This window comes from Diabrotica virgifera, chromosome 10 (assembly GCF_917563875.1).
Source record: "Diabrotica virgifera virgifera chromosome 10, PGI_DIABVI_V3a".
NCBI lineage: Eukaryota > Metazoa > Arthropoda > Insecta > Coleoptera > Chrysomelidae > Diabrotica > Diabrotica virgifera.
Window position 1 is genome coordinate 20,337,353 of NC_065452.1, and position 27,809 is coordinate 20,365,161.

Sequence of the window (27,809 nt, forward strand, 5' to 3'; positions counted from 1 at the left end):
GAAATAATTCAAAAATTTTTGTTCAAATTGTTGCCAACTGTCAGATTCTTCTTCTTTGCAATCGAACCATAGGCTTGCTTCATATTTGAGATGGTTTCTGATAGTTTCTTTTGCTGTATCGAAATTTCCGATGTGCTGTATTTTCTTTTTCAGGCTATTTATGAACGGCACTGGGTGTAATCTTCTTACATCCCCGCCAAACCTTATCTTCACGTCATCTGTGCTATGTATAACCATTTCTCTTCTTTCTCCTACATTTTGTTGCGTCCGGTTTTCGGTGACTTGTTTTTCTATTTCTGTGATTCTTTTTTCCACTTCTTCTCTGTCTACTTGAATAGCATTTTCCAACTTATTTTCCAAATTTTCTAGTTCCTTTTTCTGGCCATTCGTTAACTCCTTTATTTTATCTTGAATTTTCATTTCATACTTTTCTATGCGTTCCTCCATTTTCTTGTTGTTCTCTTCTATGGCTTGTTTTGTTTCCTTCTGATTTTCTTGCATTATTCTTTTTGTTTCATCCATTTTTTGATCCAATTTTTGTTGTGTTTCATCCATTTTTTGTTGTGTTTCATCCATTTTTTGATCCACTTTATCCATTTTCTTTGATGTTTCTTCTTGATTTTTATCCATTGTTCTTTTTGCTTCATCCATTTTTTGTGACTGGAGTTGCATCAGTTGTAATATTTTATCTATTCCTGATAATTCTTGCTGTTCTGATGCCATGATTGTCGTGTCTAAAATATCTTCTTGGTCTGAATGTTCTTTTTGTTTTTTGTTGTCTTTGCTTTGGCTTCTTGTCACAGACATTTGTTTTCAAGAAGTACTGTCCCCGCCAAATATGAAATTTTACTAGTATGTTACCAAGACGACTTTTTCTCACCCAAATATTATAAATTGTCAATAAATATATCAAATGTAAATATCGTAAAAATAAAATATTAAATCAGTTATGTAAAATTTGTACCTAAAGAGATCTAAAATTTTTTTTTTATCAAATGTAAGTATCTCACTTTTTACCACAGGCATATAAATTTTCAAATACCGGCTTTACTCTTTCTATCCTTCAAATTTGCCACTAGAAATACTTTACAATGCCCCACGTTGGGCGCCAGTTGATGTGATCTTGATTATTGATATGAGATAATATTCTTATATGTCATTTAATTTAATCAATGTATTAATAATAATCTAATTAATTTACCAGATCACATATCAATGTGTTTTCAATCTCAGGGCGAATTATAAAATTAATTACTTACTCTCGTGGCTTCTAAGTATTTCTCAATGGTTCCTAATCGGGATAGGAAAGAAAAGAGTAAAATAATACACACATATGGGTTACAATTATAATCAAAATATTGTTTATTTTATGTAAATGGCAATCACTGCTTAATATTTGCTAGATCTTATTTTTCTTAAACATAACATTTACAAATGGGAATCTTATTTCCTTTTGGTTTCCAATTGAAAGTTTTTATTAACATTTAACTATTAGGATTTATTAGCAACAATTCTATTTAAGTTTGATGAAGCTTTTCTGATATTATTTATTATGTTCTTCAATTTATAATGTGGTATTTAATACGAAAAACCCATACATTCATGTCCAAACAAATGAGACTGACCTTTTTCTGGTGAACTGAGGATGTCTTCACACAAGACCCGTTTCCTGCTATCCTTGGCTGCGATCAAAACCTCGTCCTGGCTTTCAGTAATGTTCTCCTTTGAAAACTAGCTCGTATAGCTCTCGTACCTGCTTCTGTCGTGATGCTGTATTCTACTTTTTTCGAAACTGCAATCAGCTACCGGGACACTCTTGGCTCAAGGAGGTTCTTTTACTCTCAACCTGGCCTACCTCTCGTTCCACGATAGATACTCCACACTCACGGAACTACACCGGCTTTCTCACTCTCCGTACACTACCGTCTACTACTGGACTTCACTTCTCGACAGCTCAAAACATTCTGCTCTCTCTTTTCAGTCATTCACCTACTTTCTAAATATCCCTTCCAGATTCACAAATCAACCTTCCACCCCCAACTCTCATTCGCAGTATTCCTCAAAACCCATTTTTAATCTTTCTAAATATGCTTAATGGATTTCCAAAAAAAATAGTTAATTCCCATTCTAAAATTACTTTCTATTATTTACAAAATTTAATGACCTATTCTCTATTTCCACTAAGTCTTATTTAGCATCGGCTAATGATCGAACCTTCCGCGAACAACGATAATGACCTATTATCGATTTCACTTGAGTTTTATTTTAAGCGCATTGTCCCGAGTTTCGTTTAATCACTTCTTAAAATTAAATATAACAATTTGTTGTATACAGGTTGTTCTAAATTTATATGCCCGTGGTTGAGAAAATTGAAAATATTTTATATTAAATTGAATTCTGTTTATAATTACCAAAATTTAGTTTTCATATCAAATAGAAATATAACAGTATATGACATTCATTCAACTGAAAATTTGCTATTTTTGAAAAAAACCCAATAATAGTGGGTTTTATCAATTGAAAAAACCCGAAAAAACCCACTGGGTTTTATAAGATGGGGAAATTCTATGCCAACCCTGTCTAATAATACCCTGGTCAATTGTTTGAAATATCGCAGGTGCGTTTGGTAGCATCAACACCATCTGACAATTTTGTTTTCGGTTCATTGGGCCTGAGGATGGCCAGGTGCATTGTCTATTATTAAGAAAACGTTAACCTTTTGTTTTCGAAATAGTTATTCACTTCAGGGGTGAAACATTCGTGATTCCGTGTAATAAAAAACACTCTCGTGGGTCACGATTTTTGTTTCATTCTTTAAATTCAGAAGCTTGCCTTTTTCAGAATTTTGGGCATTTTCTTCTAAAAGAAGGCTACCTCGTCCGAGAAAAGACATCACGTATAGAGACAGTTCGTAACCCCACAAATGGTAACGGACAATTCGTAACGCTGCCAGTTCGTAACGGCGACAATTCGTAACTAACAAATTGTTGACAATCCGCAAGGGGCCGTTCAAGTATTACGTAACACAATTTTTGAAGATTTTTGAGCCCCCCCCACCTCCCATGTAACGCACCGTCACGTCTTTCTGTACCCTCTCCCCAGAGCCGTGTGGCGCTATGATGCGGCGAGGCACTCGCATCAGGCGGCATCACAAGGGGGGCGGCATAAACAGTAAAATAAAAAGCATTGTCAGATTGTGTAAAAATGTTGTCAGAAACTATAGAAAAAATGAAAAGTTACAGACAATACTACTAATGACCAAATGAAAATTTAATGAGATTGCAGAAAATTTTGTTCCGAATTTCCAGCTGAAAATGAAATTCGAGCCAGGAGAAAAAAGCGTTTATTTTACTACAAAAAATCTGTGGACGAGCTCTTAACAGATGAAGCTAAATTTGAAATAAATTTGTTCATCTATATTTTAGACATTGCCGTTAATGCTTTCATTGATCGATTTTCGCTTCTAGAAACTCATAATAATAAAATTTTAAATTTTTATAAATTATATTTTTAAATCGAGGGAAATAGATGATAAAACACTAGAAAAACACTAGAATAGAAAATAAAAAAAATCTGATGATATAATGATCTTTTAAAAGAATTGCGTGATATATTTCAAATGATATCATACTCCATGAAACCTTTAGAGGTTTTGAACTATTTGTTCTAAAATGACCTAATTTTTCTATACCCAAATGTAGTTGTAAACTAAGAATTTTATTAACACTCCTTGTCTCGGTAGCTAGTGGGGAAAGAAGTTTTTCAAAATTAAAAACTATTTACTAAGCTCCATAAGACAAACAAAACTAAAAAATTTAGCACTTATTTCAATAAAGTTCTCACTAGCTGCTACACCTAATCTATCCCCACTAGATTACACCAATTTGATTGACGAGTTTGCCAAAATTTAAGTCATAAGGGTAAAATATACCTTTTGTAAATGTTACTTAAGAGCATAAACGCAAAATTTGCTTGCAATGCTTTTTAAATGCATTAATTTTTTTTTCGAATCCTCAAAAAACTAATAAATATTTTTGAAAAATTTAAACGCTGATTGAAAGAATACATTATTAACGAGGGCTGAAAGTCCCTTAGAATAAACAAAAGGTTTCTTTTGAATAATACATTTGAAATTAAAAAGTACACTCAATTTTCTTCTTTTTACCCTGTAACCTATTCAAATAGACATTATAGAGATTTTCAGGGACTTTCGGCCCTCGGTAATAATGTAATCTTTTATTCTGATTTATATTTTTCAAAAATACTAATTGCTTTCCTCAGGATACGAAAAAAAATGAATGCATTTAAAAAGCATTGCAAGCAAATTTTGCGCCTACCCACTTAATGTAGTGTTAATACATATATTTCATTTAATTTAAAGCATTTTTTTTTAAATAAAAGTTTTTGTTCATTTTGTGTAGGTTCTTTTAATAAAAATAAAAGTTAAATTTCAATAATATTTAGGGGCGGCATTTCGAAGACTTGCACCATATTGAAAAGATGTACCGCACGGCACTGCCTCTCCCCCTACCTAAGCGTAACACCCAAGTGACCATTTTTACCTAAAAGTAACAATTATGTTGCGAAAAGTACCGGAAACTCAATAAAATAAGAACGAAAGTTTTGCTTTCAATATTAACAATATTGAAAATAAAACTTTATTAGAACTAATCTTCTGGTTACACAATTCGTGGCTTCTAAAATTTGCAAGCCAACGAATTGCCGGAGCCAGTAGCGTACTGATAGATCAGCAGGCCATGGTTCCAGTTAAGATGCGGGCCCGCCCTCCCAATAAAAACACACATTGTATAATATCAAAAGTTTTTAATAAACATTAAGTATAAATCATCATATATCATAAAATATATCATATCAAGGTATGTACCTACCTATTGTGCCGATGTGTGCTTTTGCCCTGGGGGTGAGTTTCACCCCTTCTCGGGGGCGAAAAACATACATTCAAGATAAATCTGGAATTGTATAAACTGACTAATTCTAAGCAACTATAGAGTTTTTTCACTAAGTCAATACTTTTCGATTTACTTGTGAGCGAATATGTTCATTTTTTAATAAAAAAAACACGTTTTGAGACGGTTTTTCGCATATAACTCAAAAAGTAAGTATTTTATCGAAAAGAATATCTACTCTCAGTAAAAAATAGCCTATAAAAAAATGAAAAAGATGGTGTATATACGAAGTATGTAGAAACCGAACAGAAGAAGCAGAGTTGTAGGTAATGAAAAGTAGGTTCTTATTCGTCAAATTCCAATTCGAATATTTCAACGTGAAATAACAACCAAATGAAGCATTTTTCGGGAAAAACTCACAGCTTTTATAAAGTTTTTAAAAAAGCTTTATCTTCTTATTTTTTTTTTAGTTTCTAGCATCAATGTTAAGTATGTAACGCTCAAAATAAAGTTGGTCTCTTATTTTGGTAGAAAAATCGTAAAAATCACCCTCTAATTAGCATCCCAAATGAAATTAATCATTACCGCTTCACAAATTACATGAATTATGTATTGTTTATATGATCTGTAAGTTTTATTGGTTCAAAGTGCTCATTTTTGAAAAAAAATTGGTTTTAAATTAAAAAACCTTTTTTAATTTAGACAAAAATTGTTTTTAAAATAACTTAAAGATTATTGGTGATACCAAAAATCTCAACTAGTAAAACAATTTAGGTTTTATTATTGGGAATATTTTGGACTTTTTGTTTTCCTGAAGACAAAAATTGGTTACATAAGATATTGCTGTTAAAAATTTGAATACTCTTGATTAGTGACTAGTTTAAGTCCATTTAACTACAGTCTTTTCAAAAATAAGCACTTTGAACCAACGAATCTTACATATTATCTTATATTAAGTAAAGTAATTTGTGAAGCGGTAACGATTAATTTCATTTCGGATTATTTACCAACCAAAAAAAAAGATACCAACATTATTTTGATCGGAACTTCCTTACTTTTGACGTTAGAAACTTTTTTGAAAAACAGTGGACTATTAAAACAGTAGTAGTTATTTTCGCGAAGAAAAGAAAATATTATTAATTTCAATAAAATGGACACATATGATAAATTAACTTGCCTCAACTTTACAGAATATTCCCATTTTTACCAGGATACATTTGTCTTTATTCAATTCGTCTTTATTTCCTATTTACTGGATATTTTGGCTTTCATTTTCTTCTATTATTTCATTATTATTATTCCAAACTATCTCATTTAGCGTTTGACGACAATTTATTCCATTTCTCGTAATTGTTAAAATAAAAAGAAAACTTCGTCCATCTGGAACAAAATGTGCTTCAGTTAATCCGTGACCTCACTGCCGCAGTTCAAACACAAATTGTATATAACTTATTCACTGTTTAAATGGCCACATTGCTAACGAAAGTGAACGTAGTTCACTAAAGTGTTTTATGTATCATGGAATAAAAGTTATAGTAATGAAATATAGTCCAGTACGTGTGCAGAAAATCGAAATATACAGTTATCTAGGATAAAATACTTACAATTACATATTTCCAAAAGTTTATTTATTTATAGAATATTAACAATTCATATTTTTATGTAGGCATCTGTCTCTATTTTACCCTATACATATGTTTTTTACCTTTTCCACATCTCAGACCGCTTGATCATTCTAGAATAATTACTAGATATTAGGGTGGGCCGAAAAATTGTTTTGTGTAAAATAACAACACCTGAGGTCAAAAAAGTTGCATTGTACTAAAATACAAATTTTAAGTCCAAAATGAGTAGCTAAAAATATTTTTTTCCACTGCTACAAAGAGTATATATTTTTTTAATATAAAAAGTCATTGTGGCAGTGGAAAAAATAAAAAAAAATAATTTTTTCAAACTCAGATCTTCATATCTTTTTATTATCTAATTTTTGAAACATCAGGGTTATTTATTTTTTCTCACAAAAATAATCTCAAAAAAAGTTGAAATAAAGTTTGTATTGTTGTGGCGGGTTCATGTATACTTTGTAAAATAACGTATACTTTATTTCGGTAATTCGTCACTAAATAATATTATAGAGAAAAATTAATTTAGAAACCTACTTAAAAAATGGGACTATGTACCCAAATAAAGTATACGTTAGCAAAAAAAAGAAGAGCAAGAGAATAGAAAAGAATTGAGGTTCAGAACGATTTTATTTCATTATTTCTTCGTGGTCGTTACTTGGATGGACGGAAAGAGAAGACTTTAGTGTTCCAGGAAAATGCAAGTAAAACTGTGGTGAACGAGCATATCACGTTGTTAGGAGAATCTGGTTCTAAGTATGTGGGTAGCATTTGTCCTACGCCTGCCACTGTCCTGCATATAGTAAATGAAATCTTGCAAGTTTTAAAAAAAATGTAATTTGGACCTCGATAGCTTACAGGTCGCTTACAGTCGATACTGTCACAAACACAGGCCCGTGCAATAGTTTATCAGTCAGCTGCATGGGTCACTTGGAAAACGTCTGCAAGTTTGCGAAACTCTATCTATGTAGCTTCAGTTTCAAAAATAAAATCATAAGTTGACGAATTCCGCAGCAACGATCTTAGTACAGAGCAAAAATACCTGTACGATATTTGTCAAGCAGTTAAACGTGGTACTTGTTGAGAACAAGTTTCCACATTCTCTCTGGCTTACCACTGCTTCCTTTATCCTTCAGTTATATGTAGCCTCTCGGAAAATTTCCAAAAACCAAGCCATTTTGTAATGAATGTGTATGCACCCATGTAGTTTTTAAGGCTCTTCTGCTTCCTCAGATGCAAATCCACTAATGGATGTTTGCGATCACATTTTCCATTAACTCTCTGTTTCTTGCAATATGTTTTAAAACTCAACCATCATGAATTTATGGTGCAAGACGTCTGCTATTCAAAGCAATAAGACTGCGACTATTTACTACTTAAAGGATTTAGTCAGCAAAAGTATTCACAGAAATGGATACTTTGGGAGTCCAGAATATATTATTTTGGCTATGTTATTTAACGAACGTAAACACATAATATAAGTCAACTGGGATTCCAAAGAATTTTGAAGAGTAGACAGGTAAATTACAACGATCAGCGACATTTCGTAGTACCAGAATTATTTTTCACGCTAAGGAGTACCTACTTTGAGGTTATCGACTGCCAGAAAGTTTTATGGACAAAGCCTCCTGTAAGGAAGGAAGGGAAATTGTTGAAAATCCCGAAAGCAGTCTTTTGGCATATGTAACAGCATACCCTTATCACACACAAGCGGTTGAGTGGTCTAACAGAAGCTTCGGCTTCTGTCTGTGGAAATAAAAAAAGAGACGGTTATACATATAAGGAACATACTGAAATAAAGGGAAGAAATATGGCCAAATATGAATCAAAGAAAGACTTTTTTGAAATGATGTGTTTGTTACTTAAGAGTTAACATTCTGTTTTTTATGGTGTTTTATAATAGTTTTATAGTTTAGTTAGACTGTTTTGAATTTTTATTTACTTTTTATGTATTCAAAATAAAGTTAACTTTAGCCCAAGTTAAACTTTTTGTATGCAAAAAAAATTCAAATTCCATAGAGTAAAAAATATAGTTTTTTTTTGAAAAAGTCTTATTGTTATAGCTTTGTGGCAATAGAAAATAATTTCATAACCAAAACACTATGATGTTAGTTATCTTATTAAACACTTTTTTGGCTTAGGCGACCATAATAAATTTAAAAAAAAAACTAATTTGACATATATATTAGATGATTAGATTTTTCGTAAAAATCTCATTCTTATATAGCCTGTGGCAGTGGAAAAAATTAAATTAATTATAAAATAAAACACTGTGAAGTGAGTTATCTTATCATACATCTTTTCTGAAGTCAGGCAACTTAATTAAAAAAACAAAATAAAAACACCTTACTCCACGGCCCACCCTACTAGATATACCTACAGTTGAGTCCACGAGTCTTTACCCGTGCGTCATCATGTTTAAAGCATACGAAATAAGTCGATGATAAGTCGGAAATTAAAATTTACTAAACGCAACAGCAAGTGACAGTAAGTAGCTATTGCTCCTGTTACGGGTTAAAATTTGAGTTATCAAATATATGTTTTATCTCGCCAGGTAAATATTAATGACGCACGGGTAAAGACTCATGGAGTCAAGTATAAGAATTACATACTAGATATTAGTGACTATCAATCTCAACAAACATCTGGTTTATTAGGGTTGCAGTCAGAAGTTTGGCCAGTTTCAAAGAAACACTCTTTTGACTTTTTGTCTAGCTTTCGGGATTGTTTGATCCCTTTATCAAGACTCTATAATGTAGATAAAATAAACATGTAAATACTTACAAAATATTACATTGTATTAGTACATTTACTAGTCGTTAAATTCTTTAAAAAAGCTTAACGGCACTCAACATTTATAAAACAAATATTTAAAAACAATATAATGGACCAAATACATTCTAAAATTTATTGAGCATAATTATTTTGTGTTTATTTTGTTACATCTTTGGAAAATGTATTTCAACTCTGATACTTTGAGAACAAAAAGAAAAAACAATCAGATTTAAATCTAATTAGGTGTTCTTTATATTGTGGTCCTTTTCAAACTCCAGATGCCCATAAAGGGTAACAATTTAGTGCAATCAACGCGATTTTTTCCATTTTTTGCACTCAATTAAAAAACTAAATAGTTGACATAAAATTACAAAAATTGAAAAACGTTCAAAATGACGATTTTTGAAAGTCAAAAAGTTGCTGCTTCGTAAACTGCAAAATAACTAAAGATGGTTATTTATTAATAACTTAGAACTAACTTAGAACTGTAGTGTTTCACTCAAAGTTGGGTATTGGGGTGCATAACAAATCCTCAAAATTTGAGACTGATTTGTTATTGAAAAGTTATTTGGAATTAAAAACTATGTTTCAATATGTAATGTATTCATTATGTATTTTGTCCCGTAGAAGACGAATTTTTTGGTTAACAGTTGATCCGGATGTCGATAAGATTGTTATAAACAAAGAACTTGAGGAATTGCATAACAGCGATTCTTACCAAAACAAACCTTTTTTTTTACATTTTTTTGGGCCATTCTAAGCAAAAAATGTTGTTACAAGTTTTTCGTAGGATGCATAGTTTTCGAGATAAACGCGGTTGAACTTTCAAAATATCGAAAAATTGCAATTTTTGAACCCGAATATCTTTTGATTAAAAAATAAAATAGCAATTCTGCTTACCGCATTTGAAAGTTCATGTCAAAATATACCGGTTTTGATTATTTGCATTGCTAAAAATTAATTTTTTTATTGTTAAACAAAACTATAAACACATAGTGCTTGAGTAATGTTTTCAATGCATCTCTCATTTAAAATCGAACGAGTAGGCGCACATACAAACAGGCAATTTCTACGTATCATGCATTAAAACGCATGCATTGGGCACATGTCAAAACGCTCAAACATACTTATAATAGTAATATGTAACATTACGCCTGATGTAAAATAAATAATATTTTTAACACATTTCCGAACATTATTTGAAGAACCTAACATTTTTATTTAAATAAAAAATTCTGCTTGTATTTTTTTTTCGCAAAAATGGTACATGTTTGAAGGGCGGCTACTAGAGAATTGTATAGGGCGTCATTTGACCTAAACGCGGCCCTGTCATAATAATAATACCTACTAGTAATACCTATTTTGGATAAATAGACAACCTTGTATATTTTTATGTTTTTCCTGATCATTCGAGTTTAGCGACATACAGCAATTTTATGGTTTAAAGTTTAAGTAATAAAGATAGTGTTTTAAAGGTGTTTAAAAATTACATTAATGAGCAGTCTGTAATTCATTTGATTTAATTTGATTTTTTTGGTAAGAATAGATATATAACAACGATAGAAAAATTGAAGGTTAAAATGTAAAAAGTAATCAAATTGCCAGTTTATTGGCACATAGGTGTAAATATAAAAAGTAATCAAGAAAAGTAAAAAGTTGCTTGACGAAGAAGTAAAAATTGTTATCATATTAGTGTTAGTTAGTTCTTCAAACATCAGACAGATATCACTAACTACTAGTTAAATTGTCTCTTAAAAAATGACTTTCTCATGCAGATATTGAATATGTTAAACCCCTGAAGATACATTATCAAGGTAATTTTTTATTAGATGGTTGAGAAAATTCCATGTAAGTTCATGGCAGATTGCCCGACAACATATCTCTTATTGAAAAATTAAGTGTCTTCATACGAAAAACAAAATATCTCTAGAAAATGGTGTTTTTTCCGAAACTAACAGAGGGTCTAAATTTTCTCAAATTACATAATTACTACTAAAGAGTAATAATTATGTAAGAGTAGTAAACTACATGTTTAGAAAACTAAAGAAAGAATATGAAAAATGGGGCCTCAATATGAATATGTCAAAGACAGATGAGTATCTTAAAATAGGGGATGATGAAGAAGATCCAGAGTTAGAAATTAGAACCACAAAAACATGTAAAGAATATAAATATCTCTGATCTACAATATCTAAAGAAGGTACTACCAAAAGAGATATCGAAAACAGAACGCAGGAGGTCAAAAAAGCGGTAAACATTCTAAGCTCTCTACTATGCCTAAAGATATAAGACAAAAAACGAAATTGACAATCTATCGTACCTTGGTAGAGGTGGCGACGCGTGACTTTTTCTAAAGTGTCACCAAACCCAGATGTAAAAAATTGTTTAAAAGACCCTCGTAAATATAAGTTTTTGTTTATTTTATCTGGAAAAATGTTAATAACAGAATCGTAGAAAGAAGTATCTGTCATTAATCCATTTAAAAAGCGTTACTCAATGAAAATTAAAGAAAATGACGACATTCGATCTTGCAATTGGGTAATTTCTTTGGCATGTTTTAATCCGTTTCATTGCTTAAAAAATTCTTTCAGCGGATGCACTTGTAGCCGGATTATTAAAAATAGGTTTGCCAATTTAAAGGGTTCCTGAAATGCATTATCAAGTTCTGAATACGTTAAATATTGATACAATTTTTGTACATTTTTTTAAATATAATCTGGATCATTATAAAGAACTGTCAATTCTGTTTTGTAACTTTACTGTGTCAAATTTTCAAATTTTTGTCCATATAGCTGTAAAAATTGATGAAAGGCCCTATCTGAAAATTTTTTGCCTTAAATTAGAAAACCTAGTTTTAAGTTGGATAATCATAGTTTCAAAAATTTCAAAAAAAAATCGTCAACGACACTCATCCATGTTTAATTGGACGCGTACTGTAATAGGTAAGTAACCATTGTAACCATTCCTAAATGTGGTAACAAAAGTACTAATATCCACAGCGCGCTTACGCCTTCGCCTTTCAAAATTTTCAGACACGAGCCGTTTCCGACTGTCCGACCGATAGCCGATGGACCTTCATTTGTATCCACATTTAAATGTGGTAACATTAACCTGCAACCGAGTCGCATAAATTCGCCAATATTTTCGTGCTCTAGTTGGCTTTTTATTGAATTACATACTATTAACACTCATATTTCTATTAAAAAAAAATAATAAAATGGAATTATTTCACAGTAGTCATAAAATATTTATTTCCAAGATTCTTACCTGTTACCAATGGTAACAGTGGTTATATGGACGCTTCGCCAGTGAGCAGAAGTTTGGCAGATCACGAAAAAAGACAGAAAAAGAATAGAAGTAGTAGAAATGGATTATCTAAGGAGAGCGTGTGGTATATCCAAAAAAGACACATCTGGAATGAATATATTAGGAGGACAAATACTGTATATTCCAGTGTAGATAGAATTAAAACGAGACAACTAGTGTGGTATGGTCAGGTGAAACCAATGAATGAAGATAGATGGCCAAAGAAAGCTTTAAATTACATACCACAACAAAGAAGAAGAAGGGGAAGGCCTTCAGTTGCCTGGGAAGAAAATGTACGGCAAATAATGAGAGATAGAGCCATCAAAGAAGACGAATGGATGGGCAAAAAACGATGGCGGTCGAAATGCGAGAGGCGGTAGAGGCTGTAGGAACCTCGATTATAGATAGATAGATTACATAATTACAAGAGGTGGGTGCCGATGTGGAAACTTCGTTGCTGTTTTTTCGATCGTATATTATATCAATTATTGATTATGGATACGTATAGGTGAGCCATATAGGCTCACCAAGTAAACATATACTGAAAACAATAGATATGTTTCAAAATGCAGCAATGTGTATTTGTTTGGATGCCATGAAACCGACGCCTATTAATACTCTACATGTGAAAGGACTGCAAAACACTTTGGTTTATAGAAAATAATCTTCTTCTTTTAGCCCGTTTCTATCCAACTTTGGACAGCCCCAAATCTTTCCATTTCCGTCTGTTCTTGGCTGCGCTTTTCCAGTTAGTTCCTGCAGCTTTTACAATATCGTCCTTCCATCGCATCTCAGGTCTTCCTCTTCCTCTTCTTCCTCTCCACAGTCTCCAGTTTTGTATTTCAGCATTCCATCTTTTATCTTCCTTTCTCGCATTGTGGCCCGCAAATCTCCATTTTAACCCTGTTATATGTTCAGTTACATTTTTTACTTTTGTTTTCTCTCTTATCCATTTGTTTGATTTTCTGTCTTGTAGTTTTATTCCCAACATGGATCTTTCCATTTTTCTCTGAGTTATTTCAATTTTGTTTATGTTGGCCTTTATTAATGTCCATGTTTCTGAGCCATACGTTAGAACAGGAAGGATGCACTGGTCAAATACACGGGTCTTTAGGTAATGTTGTGTCTTTGTACTTTTTAGTATCCATCTTAACTTTCCAAATGCTGCCCACGCCAATCGGATTCTTCTCTGTACTTCAATTGTTTGGTTCTCTTTATTAGCTTTGATTATTTGACCCAGGTATATAAAATATACTCGTCAACAACCTCAATATTGACATTATTTATATTTACATTTATTCTGTGGTTTGTATTTGTCATGATTTTGGTTTTACTCATGTTCATTTTTAATCCTATCTTCTCCGATGCGTGTGCTAGTTAAGTCAGCATTGTGGCTAGTTCTTCTTGGTTGGTTGTAATAAGGACAACATCATCGCAATATCTGAGGTGATTGAGACTGTTCCCGTTTATGTTGATACCCATGTCTTCCCATTCCAGTTCTTTAAAGACGTCTTCCAGAGCTAAGATGAAGAGTTTTGGGGATATTACATCTCCTTGTCTTACGCCTATAGAAGCTATAGAAAAAGAATACTTCAGCCAAAAGAACTGAATGAAGAAGATTTACCTCCATTTTGTGAGGCTTTTAGAAGCCTGTCAAATTTTGATTATGACTTTAAATCGGAGGATAATCTAAACATCGAACATTTTTATTTGTGATTGCAACCCATTACTGTGATACAAAAGAAAAATCCTAATTTTTTAATCTTTAGTGCTAAGGCTAATAGTATCTAACTCACTATCTGTTATGCTAGATTATTAGATTAGATTATGTGAGGTCATTAAGGCCATTCAACCTCTCCGCACCTATAGAGATCTTTTGTGCATATCTTAATCTAGTTAAACTTTAGGATGCCAAAACTTCTGATGAAGTTCCTAGTTGACTTGTTTCCTATTTTAGAGCGCGCTAGACTGATCTCTCTAGGAATTTTAGTCGTTTGCAGAAAAGTGCTACGCAGTTGCATAGTATAAAATATGCTCTGCCATTTCTTCTCGTTATCACTATCTGATTTGCCCATTTTTCTAGATGATATCTCAGAGGGCAGTGACCAGTGATAAGGCCAGTGACCATTTTATGATCTTTTTTACTCATTTAGAGCAAGGGAGTTTATCGCACTAGGCGAAACTTTTATGGGCCGTTTTGGTTGCGTTTGTCCTGATCTGTTAGACAGTTAGACCAATGTAAGTTGTAGTTGATTGAGTTTTCAGGTCTGGAGTTCCTCTCTGATGTGGCTTTTCGATAGTCCACAGAAGGGTTTTGGCCCTTGGAATGGGGTATCAGCTCCTTATTTTGCGAGGCTATTAGCTTCCTCATTTCCTGCAATTCCCTTGTGATGACCTGGCACTCACATCAAAGTTAGTTTGTTGAGTTCCGCCAGCTTCTTGAGGGATTGTTTGCAGTCCCAAACCAACTTTGACTCACAAGTAAATGACTTTAGAGCATTTAAGGCAGCTCGGCTGTCTGATAAAATCCTAAGAGTATCTCGATTGAGACATTCTTACGCACTAATTTCTATAGCATGTATTTCTGTATGAAAGATAGTTGGGGCGTTTCCCACAGATTTGGATAGCCTGAAATTGGGCCTAGTAACTCCCAATCCTGCCCTTTCATCTATCTTAGATCCACCCGTATCCCATACGAGTGAACTCCTTCCAGTTTCGGTTCAACTTCTTCACCTATTTGGTGGTTTTTTTGTGACCACCTCAAAGGGTGTTTCGAAGTCGAATTTGACTGGAATGACATCTGTCGTCCTGTCCTTAGATTCTAATGGAATTTCTTCCAAGATTTTTAGGTGGCCCACTAGATCCCCAGGTTTTATTATTTGTGTATGTCGAAGCTTTAATTAAGGCGGTGATTACTGCCTCCCTCCTTATGCAGAATTGCAAAGGAGGAGGTTCAGCATCGCCACTAGAGCCGCAGTGAGGCATTACCCCTGTATTTCCCAGACAAGCTAGCCGCTGCACTTTTTGCAGCTTGGCATTAGCTACTGTTTTTTGTGTTTTTGACCACCATACGAGTGATGCGTATGTGACCACGGGCCTAATAATCGTTTTATATGACTAGAGGGTTATTTTCGGTTCTAAGCCCCAAGTCATCAATCTGTTATGTTAGTCATTGAAGCTTCAAACCTTCCTAGTAATAAGGCAAACCTATATATACTTCAAATAAAAAAAATTCTTTATGACATTCATAAAAACCAAAGAATTGTTCATTTTTTGTGGGTTAAAGCTCACATAGGCCTTAAATACAACGAACTTGTTGATCTATTAGCTAAAAAAGCCAATGATACTGGAACTCAAACTGGTTACAATATCCATATTTAATGGAATTTATCTACAAAACCAAACTAAATATTTTAATGTGTCATTAGAATCCTAACCTCTGTTTTACCCCATTTATGGTTACCTCCTATCCGTGACCTAGTTTAGTTTGTCTTAAAAAACATGATGGGTCATGGGTCCCTAGACGAGAAACCATGTGCATGTTTTATTCCCATCTTATCGATAATAATTAATGGATAATAATTTAATAAATAATTAATATAATAATATGATAATGAATTTAATAATTAATAATTTAATAATAATGAATAAATATTAATAAATGCTTAAAATTTGTAATGCTACTAAGTTTAAAATTTATATTGTAGTTTTATATTATACTAGATAATCCTCTTTCTGTTCTTTAGAGAATATTAGCATGTTGTGACTGACTGTGTGACACTTACCTATGCCAGTTAAAAAAAATAACATCCGTAAATACATTTCCATTATTTCATAATTCTCTATATTCCGACTGTCACAAAAATAAGGCAACACTGTACGAAAATGATAATGTAACGTTGGTTGACATGCACTGGATTTTCGAGGAAATGACCAATACACACATAATATGAATATCAACATATGAACGCACACAAACCCACAAAGCTAAAAAACACAACAAAGCTCACACATAATATGCAGATGCAGACAGAGACACAGACCGACAAACGAACACCGCCTACACTGGCGCACTAGGCGTACTATACTAAAATCACAATAAAGATGCACTAGAAATAAACAAACTAAGACACGTTGAATGTTACGAGGAGCACTCCCAAATCATAATTTACAATGTATGTACATTGTAAATCCCAAATTATGATTTAAGGATTATAAATAAAGCAGTGCTTGTATGTCTGTTTCTTTGATTAATCAATTACATAATTTTTAATTATTACATAGTCAATAAGTATGAAAAATTTTAAGGGCTAATTCTACATGAAAAATTAATACCAGTTTGCTCTATAAACATATGTCCGCAAATGCTTAGTTTCGGAAATACGGGGTGTTGAAATTTTTAATGTTGTTCTGAAGCTATTTTCTTGTGGCATTTTTATAATCAAGTATATTCAAATGGGAAATAAGCCACAATTTTACCTAAAAATGATTTTATTAACGTTTCGACGCCCGAGTCGGGTGTCGTTGTCAAAATACAAAATAATACTAAATAAATAAAAATGTTGTTGCTTAGTAAAAAATTCTTCTAATAATTTATTTAATCTGACTCATTTATATCGGCAATTCAGACACGTATTATACATTTTAAAGTAGACGACTTTAAAATGATATTGCCAATATTGATGAGTTGCGTTCCTGGGACGACTTTACTAAAAGATAGTTCATTCGATTACATGAAATCAATCCCAACTCAAGAATATCCGCCACAAAAAATCATAGCATGTGATCTGTCTTTAAAAAGACAACCAAATGCAACGGTGGTACTGAAATTCTCGCGTTAGAGATTCCATAGTAAATCACGAGGGAAAACCAGAAAAAACCTCGTGATACTATCCCGACATCGTAAGTATTTGGGTTTACATTTAGTTTACTCTCAAAACTAATACAAAATTCTGACTTGATATTTTAAATTTTAAATATGTACTAACTCGATATGTTACTGATTTACTAATTGCGGTATTTTCTTTCTATTGACTTCCTCCTTTAATATGGGTAACCACATCCTACTGCATTCTACCGAAGAATTTGCGACACAATTGGTTTCATTTAGCATAATTAGAGCCGCTTCTTTGATTTTTCTCTTTTTACTATCTGCTTCTTTTAGGACTATACTTGAATCTCTCCACTGAACTCTATGTTCATTATCCCATGCGTGTTGACATATTTGAGATCTATCAAATTCTCTATTTTTTATATAAGACTGATGTTCATTTACCCTAACGTCTAATGGTCTTGACGTTTCACCTATATAAAATTGTTCGCATTCACAAGGTATTTTACAGGATCCTACAACATTCACAAGAAATAATACGAGGAAAATATCAATACCATATGTAAAAGGACTATCCGAGAAACTTAAAACAATAGAAAATAAATTCAACATATCAACATCATTCAAAACAACCAACACATTGAGATCTATTCTATCTAAAACTAAACCTAACAGTGAACAAGAAAGAACAAAGAATTGTATTTATAAAATACCTTGTGAATGCGAACAATTTTATATAGGTGAAACGTCAAGACCATTAGACGTTAGAGTAAATGAACATCAGTCTTATATAAAAAATAGAGAATTTGATAGATATCAAATATGTCAACACGCATGGGATAATGAACATAGAGTTCAGTGGAGAGATTCAAGTATAGTCCTAAAAGAAGCAGATAGTAAAAAGAGAAAAATCAAAGAAGCGGCTCTAATTATGCTAAATGAAACCAATTGTGTCGCAAATTCCTCGGTAGAATGCAGTAGGATGTGGTTACCCATATTAAAGGAGGAAGTCAATAGAAAGAAAATACCGCAATTAGTAAATCAGTAACATATCGAGTTAGTACATATTTAAAATTTAAAATATCAAGTCAGAATTTTGTATTAGTTTTGAGAGTAAACTAAATGTAAACCCAAATACTTACGATGTCGGGATAGTATCACGAGGTTTTTCCTGGTTTTCCCTCGTGATTTACTATGGAATCTCTAACGCGAGAATTTCAGTACCACCGTTGCATTTGGTTGTCTTTTTAAAGACTGATCACATGCTATGATTTTTTGTGGCGGATATTCTTGAGTTGGGATTGATTTCATGTAATCGAATGAACTATCTTTTAGTAAAGTCGTCCCAGGAACGCAACTCATCAATATTGGCAATATCATTTTAAAGTCGTTTACTTTAAAATGTATAATACGTGTCTGAATTGCCGATATAAATGAGTCAGATTAAATAAATTATTAGAAGAATTTTTTACTAAGCAACAACATTTTTATTTATTTAGTATTATTTTGTATTTTGACAACGACACCCGACTTGGGCGTCGAAACGTTAATAAAATCATTTTTAGGTAAAATTGTGGCTTATTTCCCATTTGAATATACTTGTTGAAATTTTTATTTCAAACTGACAATTTATTTATTGCTCTAAGACCAGTTGAGCTATGAAAATGAAATTTAGTTAGTGAGTTTTAGGAGGTAGTTATTACGAATTTTTTGACATACAATTTAGAATTTTGTATTCATCATTGGCGCGCCTACGGGCAATGGTCTGAATTTTTTTAAAGAAAAAAATAGTACGCCACTGAGATATTTCGAATTAAAAATTATTTTTAAATTCCACGTCTAATTTATGATAAAAAACCTTTCTTGCCTTTTTTTCATGTGATGCACCGTTTTTATGCAGAAAAATAAAACATCTTGGCGCGTATTTCTGATTTCTTAATACATCATCAAGAACTATCCAATATAATAATACTAAACTAGAACAATAACAGAAAATATTACTAATAAGATTTCAACTAGATGCAAAGCTGCAAGAAATGTTTAAAATGATCTCCTTTACAGGTAACAGAAGAATTTTATATTCATCATTGGCGCGCGTACGGGTAATGGTCTGAATTTTTTGAAGAAAAAAATAGTACGCCACTGAGATATGTCAAACTAAAAATCATTTTTGAATTTTTCGTTCAATTTACGACAAAAAATCTTTCTTTCCTTTTTTTCATACGAGGCGCCGTTTTTATACAAAAAAATAAAACATCTTAACGCTTACCAAGTATTTGAGGTAGTTTCCATATGCATAGAAACTTAGTATATGTTTATTTTTTTTTGCATAAAAACGGCGCCGCATATGAAAAAAAAGCAAGAAAGATTTTTTGTCGTCAATTGAACGAGGAATTAAAAAATGATTTTTAGTTTGACATATCTCAGTGGCGTACTATATTTTCTTCAAAAAATTCAGACCATTACCCGTAGGCGTGCCAATGATGAATATAAAATTCTTCTGTTACCTGTAAAGGAGATCATTTTAAACATTTCTTGCAGCTTTGCACCTAGTTGAAATGGTATTAGTAATATTTTCTGTTATTGTTCTAGTTTAGTATTATTATATTGGATAGTTCTTGATGATGTATTAAGAAATGAAAAATATGCGCCAAGATGTTTTATTTTTTTGCATAAAAACGGTGCATCATATGAAGAAAAGGCAAGAAAGGTTTTTTATCATAAATTAGACGTGGAATTTAAAAATAATTTCTAGTTCGAAATATCTCAGTGGCGTACTATTTTTTTCTTTAAAATAATTCAGACCATTGCCCGTAGGCGCGCCAATGATGAATACAAAATTCTTAATTGTATGTCAAAAAATTCGTAATAACTACCTCCTAAAACTCACCAAATTTCATTTTCATAGCTCAACTGGTCTTAGAGCAATAAATAAATTGGCAGTTTGAAATAAAAATTTCAACACCCCGTATCTCCGAAACTAAGCATTTGCGGACATATGTTTATAGAGCAAACTGGCATTAATTTTTCATGTAGAATTAGCCCTTAAAATTTTTCATACTTATTTACTAACACCCTGTACCTATATGAAACTGTGCGTAGTCTGTTTAACCCAATATCAAAACTTGTCTGATTAAACGTCTGACGATATTTTTTTTTAACTTATTTTAAATTTAGATTCTTTTACGGCCAGGTTCACCAACGACAAATAATAATAGTCTATATTGGATGAATAAAGTTATTCGACCAATAAAACTGACATATCTACGTCAAATTAGGACTTATATGAAGAAACTCAAAATAAGTTATTCATTAATTGTCGGTCAAATAAGTATTTATTTTTCGAATTGATAAGTTAACCTCACTTTTAACATTTCTGTTTTAATATCTATATGTTACAGTTCAAGTTGATTCTCAACTATTCCTAATTCGAGTCAACTCCAACTAAAACGAGCAGTAAAAGTTGATTTGAAAAATTTCATTCAACTTTTACTAGTTGAAGTGGACTCTTCCCTAACCCTTGTTAGTAAAAGTCGATCGCGGAAAAAATAGAATCAACTCTTACTAGTTTGAGTTGACTATTCTACTAAATGTGAATTATACGAGTATAATCTCACGTGCTTTTTTGATGAGTGTGCGTCTCTTTGTTTGATCGTTTCAACTACTTATCACGATTTGAACAGATCCAGTAACATTTAATTTCTAGAATCGGTTGTTTGTGTGATTCAACTCTTACTAAATGGCATTGGGAATAGAGTTGCACAAGTTTGACTTGAATGTTTGAACTTGACTTGAGTTTGACTTAATTTCAAGTCAAACTCAAGTCAATCCTTCTGACAAATATTTCAAGTCAAGTCAAACTGGTCAATCGTACAGGTTTGAAAATTCAAACTGTTTGTCAAACTAGTTTGAAAGAGTTTGAAAAATAATTTATTTATTAGATATACTTTTTCGCTGAGATTGACATGTTAGTTGCCAATTAAGATAAGAAAATTAATAATACAATGAGTGCCACATAAAAGTAACTTAATACGGGAAGCGATTATAATCAAAATAGGGTCGTAAATTTAAATTTCTTGAAAATGATTCCTGAATGCTTAAACTGCTTGCTGGCAAGTTTCGTTTTATCCACATAACTTTTTTATATCTGAGTGTTACTAGATTAAAACAAAGAATTCGTTGGATAGTTTTTTATCATACAAAGTGTAATTTAATCTACTTTGGGAGCGTTCAGGTTCAAGTATTACGTAACGCAAGTTGGGGGGGGGAGTCATGTAAAACGTTACGGCGCGTTACACGGGGAGGGGGTAGGATGGTTCGAACAGCGCATTACGTAATAGTGATGTAACAAATGTCATTTTTTGAACATTCGCGAATACGAATGCGAATGCGAATATCTAATAACGACATTCGCGAATGCGGATGCGAATGCGAATGCTCAGTTTTTTTTAATTTGTTTTTATTTTTGAAATGTTTTCTAAATTTGTAATGAGAGGTTAATTGATATTTAGTGTAAATCAATCTGAATCTTAAGCTTTATTACATTATGCCAAATAATAAAACAACGTGAAGGCTGATAATCTGATTATACGAGGTTAAGTTACCTTTCTTTAATAAAAAAGATGAGAAAGAGAATGGATTTTGATTTTATTAATCTAACTTTATTTTCAAATTATTATTTCTCTTCTCTGATATTCATATTCGCAAAACATTCGCACAAATTTTGCGAATGCGAATGCGAATATGCAAAAAGATGCGGATATTCCCGAATGCGAATACGAATACGAATATTCGTTACATCACTATTACGTAACATTGTTTTTTTAACTTAAATAAAAAAAAAACTACCGAATCACAATCTTCCACCCTTTCACCTTTCGTTTATATTTTACATAGAACCCCTGGATTGTATTATATTGCCCCTCACCTCCGCTCATGTGACAATACGACAAAATAGTATTCAAGTGAAAAAATCTTAAAATTTGTATTTAGCAGTCAAGCACTAAAGCACATGTGTCTCAATGGACAGCTCAAAATAAAATGATTTGGAATTTTTATGACTTTCTTTTATTAAAAAAGGCATTTAAGGGCCAGTTAGAAAAACATCTGGTTACATACCAATCTGCTAGTTCACTCGAAAATACAATACAAACGTATTGCTGTATATTTGTTGGTATTTCTTTAAAATTCAAAACTAACCATTGGGTTATTAGACCTGGATCCTGCGTACCAAAAAAAGTTGATTAATAGCAAGCCGAAAATTTGTTAATAGCTTAACGGTGCCTAGTCGGACAAACTTAGATGTACGGGAACACTGGAACGGTAGAAGTTTTAATTGTGGAACAGTTTAATAATTTGGAACGTCAGATTACGAAAACGTCCCATGTATTTTGTCGGACATAACATCCAATTGATTTGTTACCCTTTCATTAAACTCTCATGCAAAAATCAGACTGCTATTACTAACCAACATAATTCCTGTCATGTCATTTGACATGTTCTTCATGTTCCACTCATTAAAATGCCCAGTTGGTGATAAACACCAGTCTGATTTTTGCATGAGAGTTTAATGAAAGGGTAACAAATCAATTGGATGTTAATCAATCGGAAGTTCTATCCGACAAAATACATGGAACGTTTACGTAGTCTGACGTTCCAAATTTTTAACCTGTTCCACAATTAAAACTTCCCCTGTTCCGGTGTTCCCATACATGAAAGTTTCTCTGACTAGACACCGTTAATCTATTAACAAATTTTCAGCTTGCTATTAATCAACTTTTTTTTGGTACGCGGGATCCAGGTCTATATGGTTTTACCTACATTTATCTACAATTTAAATTTCTTTCGGAGACAGGCTACAAATGTTGGGTTTAAATTTTTAAAAAATTAATGTATAAATATGCATTAATAGTATGGTATAACTTATAACTAGACCCAAACCCAGACATCCAAAGTGAAAGTTATCCTCCAACACCAAATTGTTCTATATGGTCCTTGTAATGGTAAGAAAAAAGTCACACACACCATTTTCAGCGTCGGGTTTGGGGGGTGAGGGGGAAGAAATCGGTAAATTCGGCGATTTTTACGTTATTCGTCAATATTTCTAAAACTATGCGGTTTCTAAAGGATTCTACATAAAATTTAAAACAAAAAGGTCCTATCCATATTTGTTATAAAATCAACGGTTCCGGAGTTACGGAGGGTGAAAAGTGGAAGTTTTCGATACTTTTTATATTTCTTGGGAAATTTATAATATTATTACTGATGAAAGAAATTTTCTTTAACAGGATTGTGTTTTGTAAATAAAATTTGCTATTTCAGTGGCATGTTAGTGATAAGCCCTCGAAGAAACGTCAACCTCACCACCCACAATCATCATCAATTGCCCAAAAAATATAAAAAATATCGAAAACCTCCACTTTTCACTCTCCGTAACTCTGGAAGCGTTGATTATACAGTGTGTCAATTTTAAAACTTACAATGGGATATATCTCACGAACAAAAAAATATATCAAAAAATGCTTGAAACCGTTTCTAGGAAAGTACGGGGGAACTAAAATGACATGAAAGAGAACTCACCCCCATCAACCCCCTAGGCCCCACCCACCACAATCAAAAAATTTTAAATTGCAAACCCCTACTTGTGACACATCATTTCAAAGACTAAAAAATATGCTATCCAATGGTATAAATAATAATTATACAGGGTGTTAATATCAGCCGGCTAACTATTACTTTTATATTTGTAATGCTATCTTCCGGACTATTATTGTGAATGATAAATGTCCGTCGGTACATTTTTTTGTATAAAAACTTAATTTGCCGTTTTTGCAAAACAAGTTAAAAACATCTGTTTTTTGGTTTCTGTCAGATACAATCATTTTTGGTTTATTTGAGACCTTTAAATGTCATTAGTTTTTATCATTTGTACGATCGGTACTACTGCTGTCATTAAGCTGTAGTTGTCACGATGGTTTAGTTTATAGTATACCCGAACGCGTGGAGATCATTTTCATATTTGCGTCCCAGAACCAGTGTTATTTACGAACAGCTCAAATATTTCATGAAAGGCACCCGGACAAAAATTTAAGTCACGTGTACGTCCACGATTCAGTTGAAAAGTTTAGAGAAACGGGATCAGTGCAAAATAAAAAAGGGATGCCCCAAGATTAGTGAATGAAACATCCCAAATTGAGGTCCTTGGAAATTTTGCAATAGAGCCTACTGCATCAACACGTCAAGTATCTGCAATGACAGGACTTTCACATGAGTCGGTTAGAAAGGTGTTGAAATTACATCAGTTTCACTCGTACAAAACACAAATTCTTCAAGACTAGGCGATGATGATCCAGACCGACGAACTGTTTTGTGATTGTGAACTCATGACTGAAAGAATTCGCGTTGAACCGAGATTGATAAAAAATATTTGTTTCACTGATGGATGTACCTTTTATGCTGAATGGTAATGTAAATAAACAAAGCTATCGGTACTAGAGTGATGAGAACCCGCATCAATTCAGAGAAGGTCACACTCAATATCCTGAAAAGCTGAATGTTTGGGCAGGAATATTAGGCGATGCTATAATTGGCCCCTTGTTCATACCAGGCAATTTAAGTGGCGACATTTATCTCGATATGCTGGAAAACACCCTCGAACCTTTAATTGTGCATGGATTAGAGAACCAAAGGGACGACAAAGGCAACCTAGCTCTAGACGAAGATTTGCTGCACTTCCAACAAGATGGAGCACCTCCTCACTATGCAGCTCCAGTTAGGCACTGGTTAGATACTAATTAACCGAACAAATGGATTGGAAGGAGAGGTCCTATTGAGTGGCCACCGAGATCACCAGGCTTACAGCCACCTGACTTTTTTCTATGGGGTTACCTCAAGTCAGTTGTTTATAAAACTCAACCTTCGTCACTTGAGGAATTGCGAGAAAGAATTACGCAAGCATGTCGCGCTATTACAAGAACAACATTTGCCAAAGTTCGTGCAGAATTTGAAAATAGGCTGTATTATTGTTTACAAAACAACGGAAGCCACTTTGAACATTTATTTAATTGAAATTTTTAACAAATTTGTAGTTCAACAAAAACCTTATTAAATTTTTCATTTAAGCCAAAGTATAACAATTATTGCTTCACCCTGTATAATTGTTATTTATACCATTGGATAGAATTTTTTATAGTCTTTTCAATGATGTATCACAAGTAGGGGTTTGCAATTTAAACTTTTTTAGTTGTGGTGGGTGGGCCCTAGGGGGTTGATGAGGATGAGTTTTCTTTCATGTCATTTTAGTTCACCCTTACTCTCCTAGAAACGGTTTCAAGCATTTTTCGAGATCAGCTTTAGTTCGTGAGATATAGCCCATTGTAAGTTTTAAAATTGACACACTGTATAACAGTTATATATAGGACCTTTTTTGTTTTAAATTTTATGTAGAATTGTATAGAACATTGTTTACGCTAAAGTATAGTTTTAGAAATATTGACGAAAAACGTAAAAAAAATACTAATTTACCGATTTCTCCCCAATCTCCCCTCCAACCCGGACGCTCAAAATGGTGTAACTTTTTACTGCACAATATGTGGACCATATAGAACAATTTGGTGTTGGAGGAAGACTCTTTCTTTGGATGTTTGGGTTAGGGCCTTTTTTTGACCAGTTATATACCACACTATACCACACTATACTACCTCCGTAACTTTGGAACCGTTCATTTTAGAAGGATTATGCAATGGGCCTCTTTTATTTCAAATTGAATGTAGAACATTTTTTTATAAAAGGTTGTTCATGCTAAATCGCATAGTTTTAAAAATATTGACGAAAAACGTAAAAAACTACGAATGTACCGATTTCTCCCCTCTCTTCCCTTCAAACCCGACGCTCAAAATGGTGTGACTTTTTTCTGAACATTATGTGGACCATATAGAACAATTTGGTGTTAGATGATAACTTTCACTTTGGATGTCTGGTTTATGCCATTCTTTGGATCAATTGTATCATACTATAAAACGCTATAAGCTTTCTTAATAATTATTATCCTAACTGGCGCGCTTATTGGGTTTTATTTGTCTGTCTGCGGTTTAAATATCATATCAGCCAATACATTTCTGTTTATTGAAATTTGTCAAAAAAATTTTTTTGGACCTTGTTGGGATTGGGGGATTTCCCCTACCCCTACCCCTCCCCCACCCATTACTCCCCCCCCCGTTGATCCGCCACTGAACAAATAAACACGTTGCGTAATATTCAAACTTTTCAAACTGTTTGAAGATGTTTGAATTCAAGTCAAACCTAAAGATATCGAAATCAAGTCAAGTCAAACTTTTTTATACAAAAAGTTTGATTTTCAAGTCAAGTCAAGTTTGTTGAGTAAAATCAAACTAGTTTGACTTGATGCATCTCTAATTGGGAAGAGTATACCTATCTACTTTTTCTAGTTGGAGTCTACTTTTACTATGTAGTAAATGTTGAATAAAAATCATCATTTTATATTTGGACCGCGTTATGTAATAGCGGATTAGCACCAAAATGTAGTTTGGAGATAAATCGGTTTAAAGATTTTAAATTTGTTTTTGGTACTATTTCTAAAATATAGTACTGAGATGTTTCATATTTAATATATTAATGCAAATGTAAATAGACTTTTACATGTGTTTAAAATTTTTTAAAAATAATTTATATTTTAAAAGTTATTCGATCAAGTGTCGCTTAATTCGTTAATGATTTTTTAAGATATGCATGAGTTAAGATCCGAATACCGGATTAAGAGACATATTTGGCGCTTAATCTGATGTTACCTGACAAAGGATGTCTTTTAATTTGATATCTTAAACGTTGGTAAATATGTTATGTTTTGTAATAAAGAATTAACCGACTATTCGTGGCGCTTGATTCGTTATTACACTTACAAAGATGCGGATTTTTGTTTATGACAATGGATTATGTACCATTATTGGCGTTTAGTTCGATATTACAAATCCTAATGTGAGATTTTTTTTAATAAAATAAAAAATGTCGCTTAATACAGGCATTTAAAAACAACTTTTTTTAAAATTTTTTTACAAAAAACATATTTTTATACATAGATTTGCACCCTAGCTGCAAGATGGCACTAATATCTCGATTTTGGACTTTTGGCGGTTAATCCGTTATTACATAACGCGGTCCATTTTATAATCAACTTTTACTAAAACCAGCCGTTTGAGTTGATTCCTAGGAATCAGGAATAGTCAACTCCAACTGGATAATCAACTTGAACTGTAACATATATAGGATGAGGCCGATAAACGGCCTATTAGAAGTATCTGAGAACTAAAGGCAACTGAATCATGAAAATTGGAAGGAAGGGGGTTTGAAGAG

General features: G+C 32.6%; 1 protein-coding gene across 2 annotated transcripts in view; it reads left to right on the forward strand.

The window, feature by feature from the left end:
- LOC126878717 (uncharacterized) overlaps positions 1-27,809 on the forward strand; it is a 534,329-nt gene that overhangs the window by 34,533 nt on the left and 471,987 nt on the right. The gene's annotated exons all lie outside the window — the stretch shown is intronic.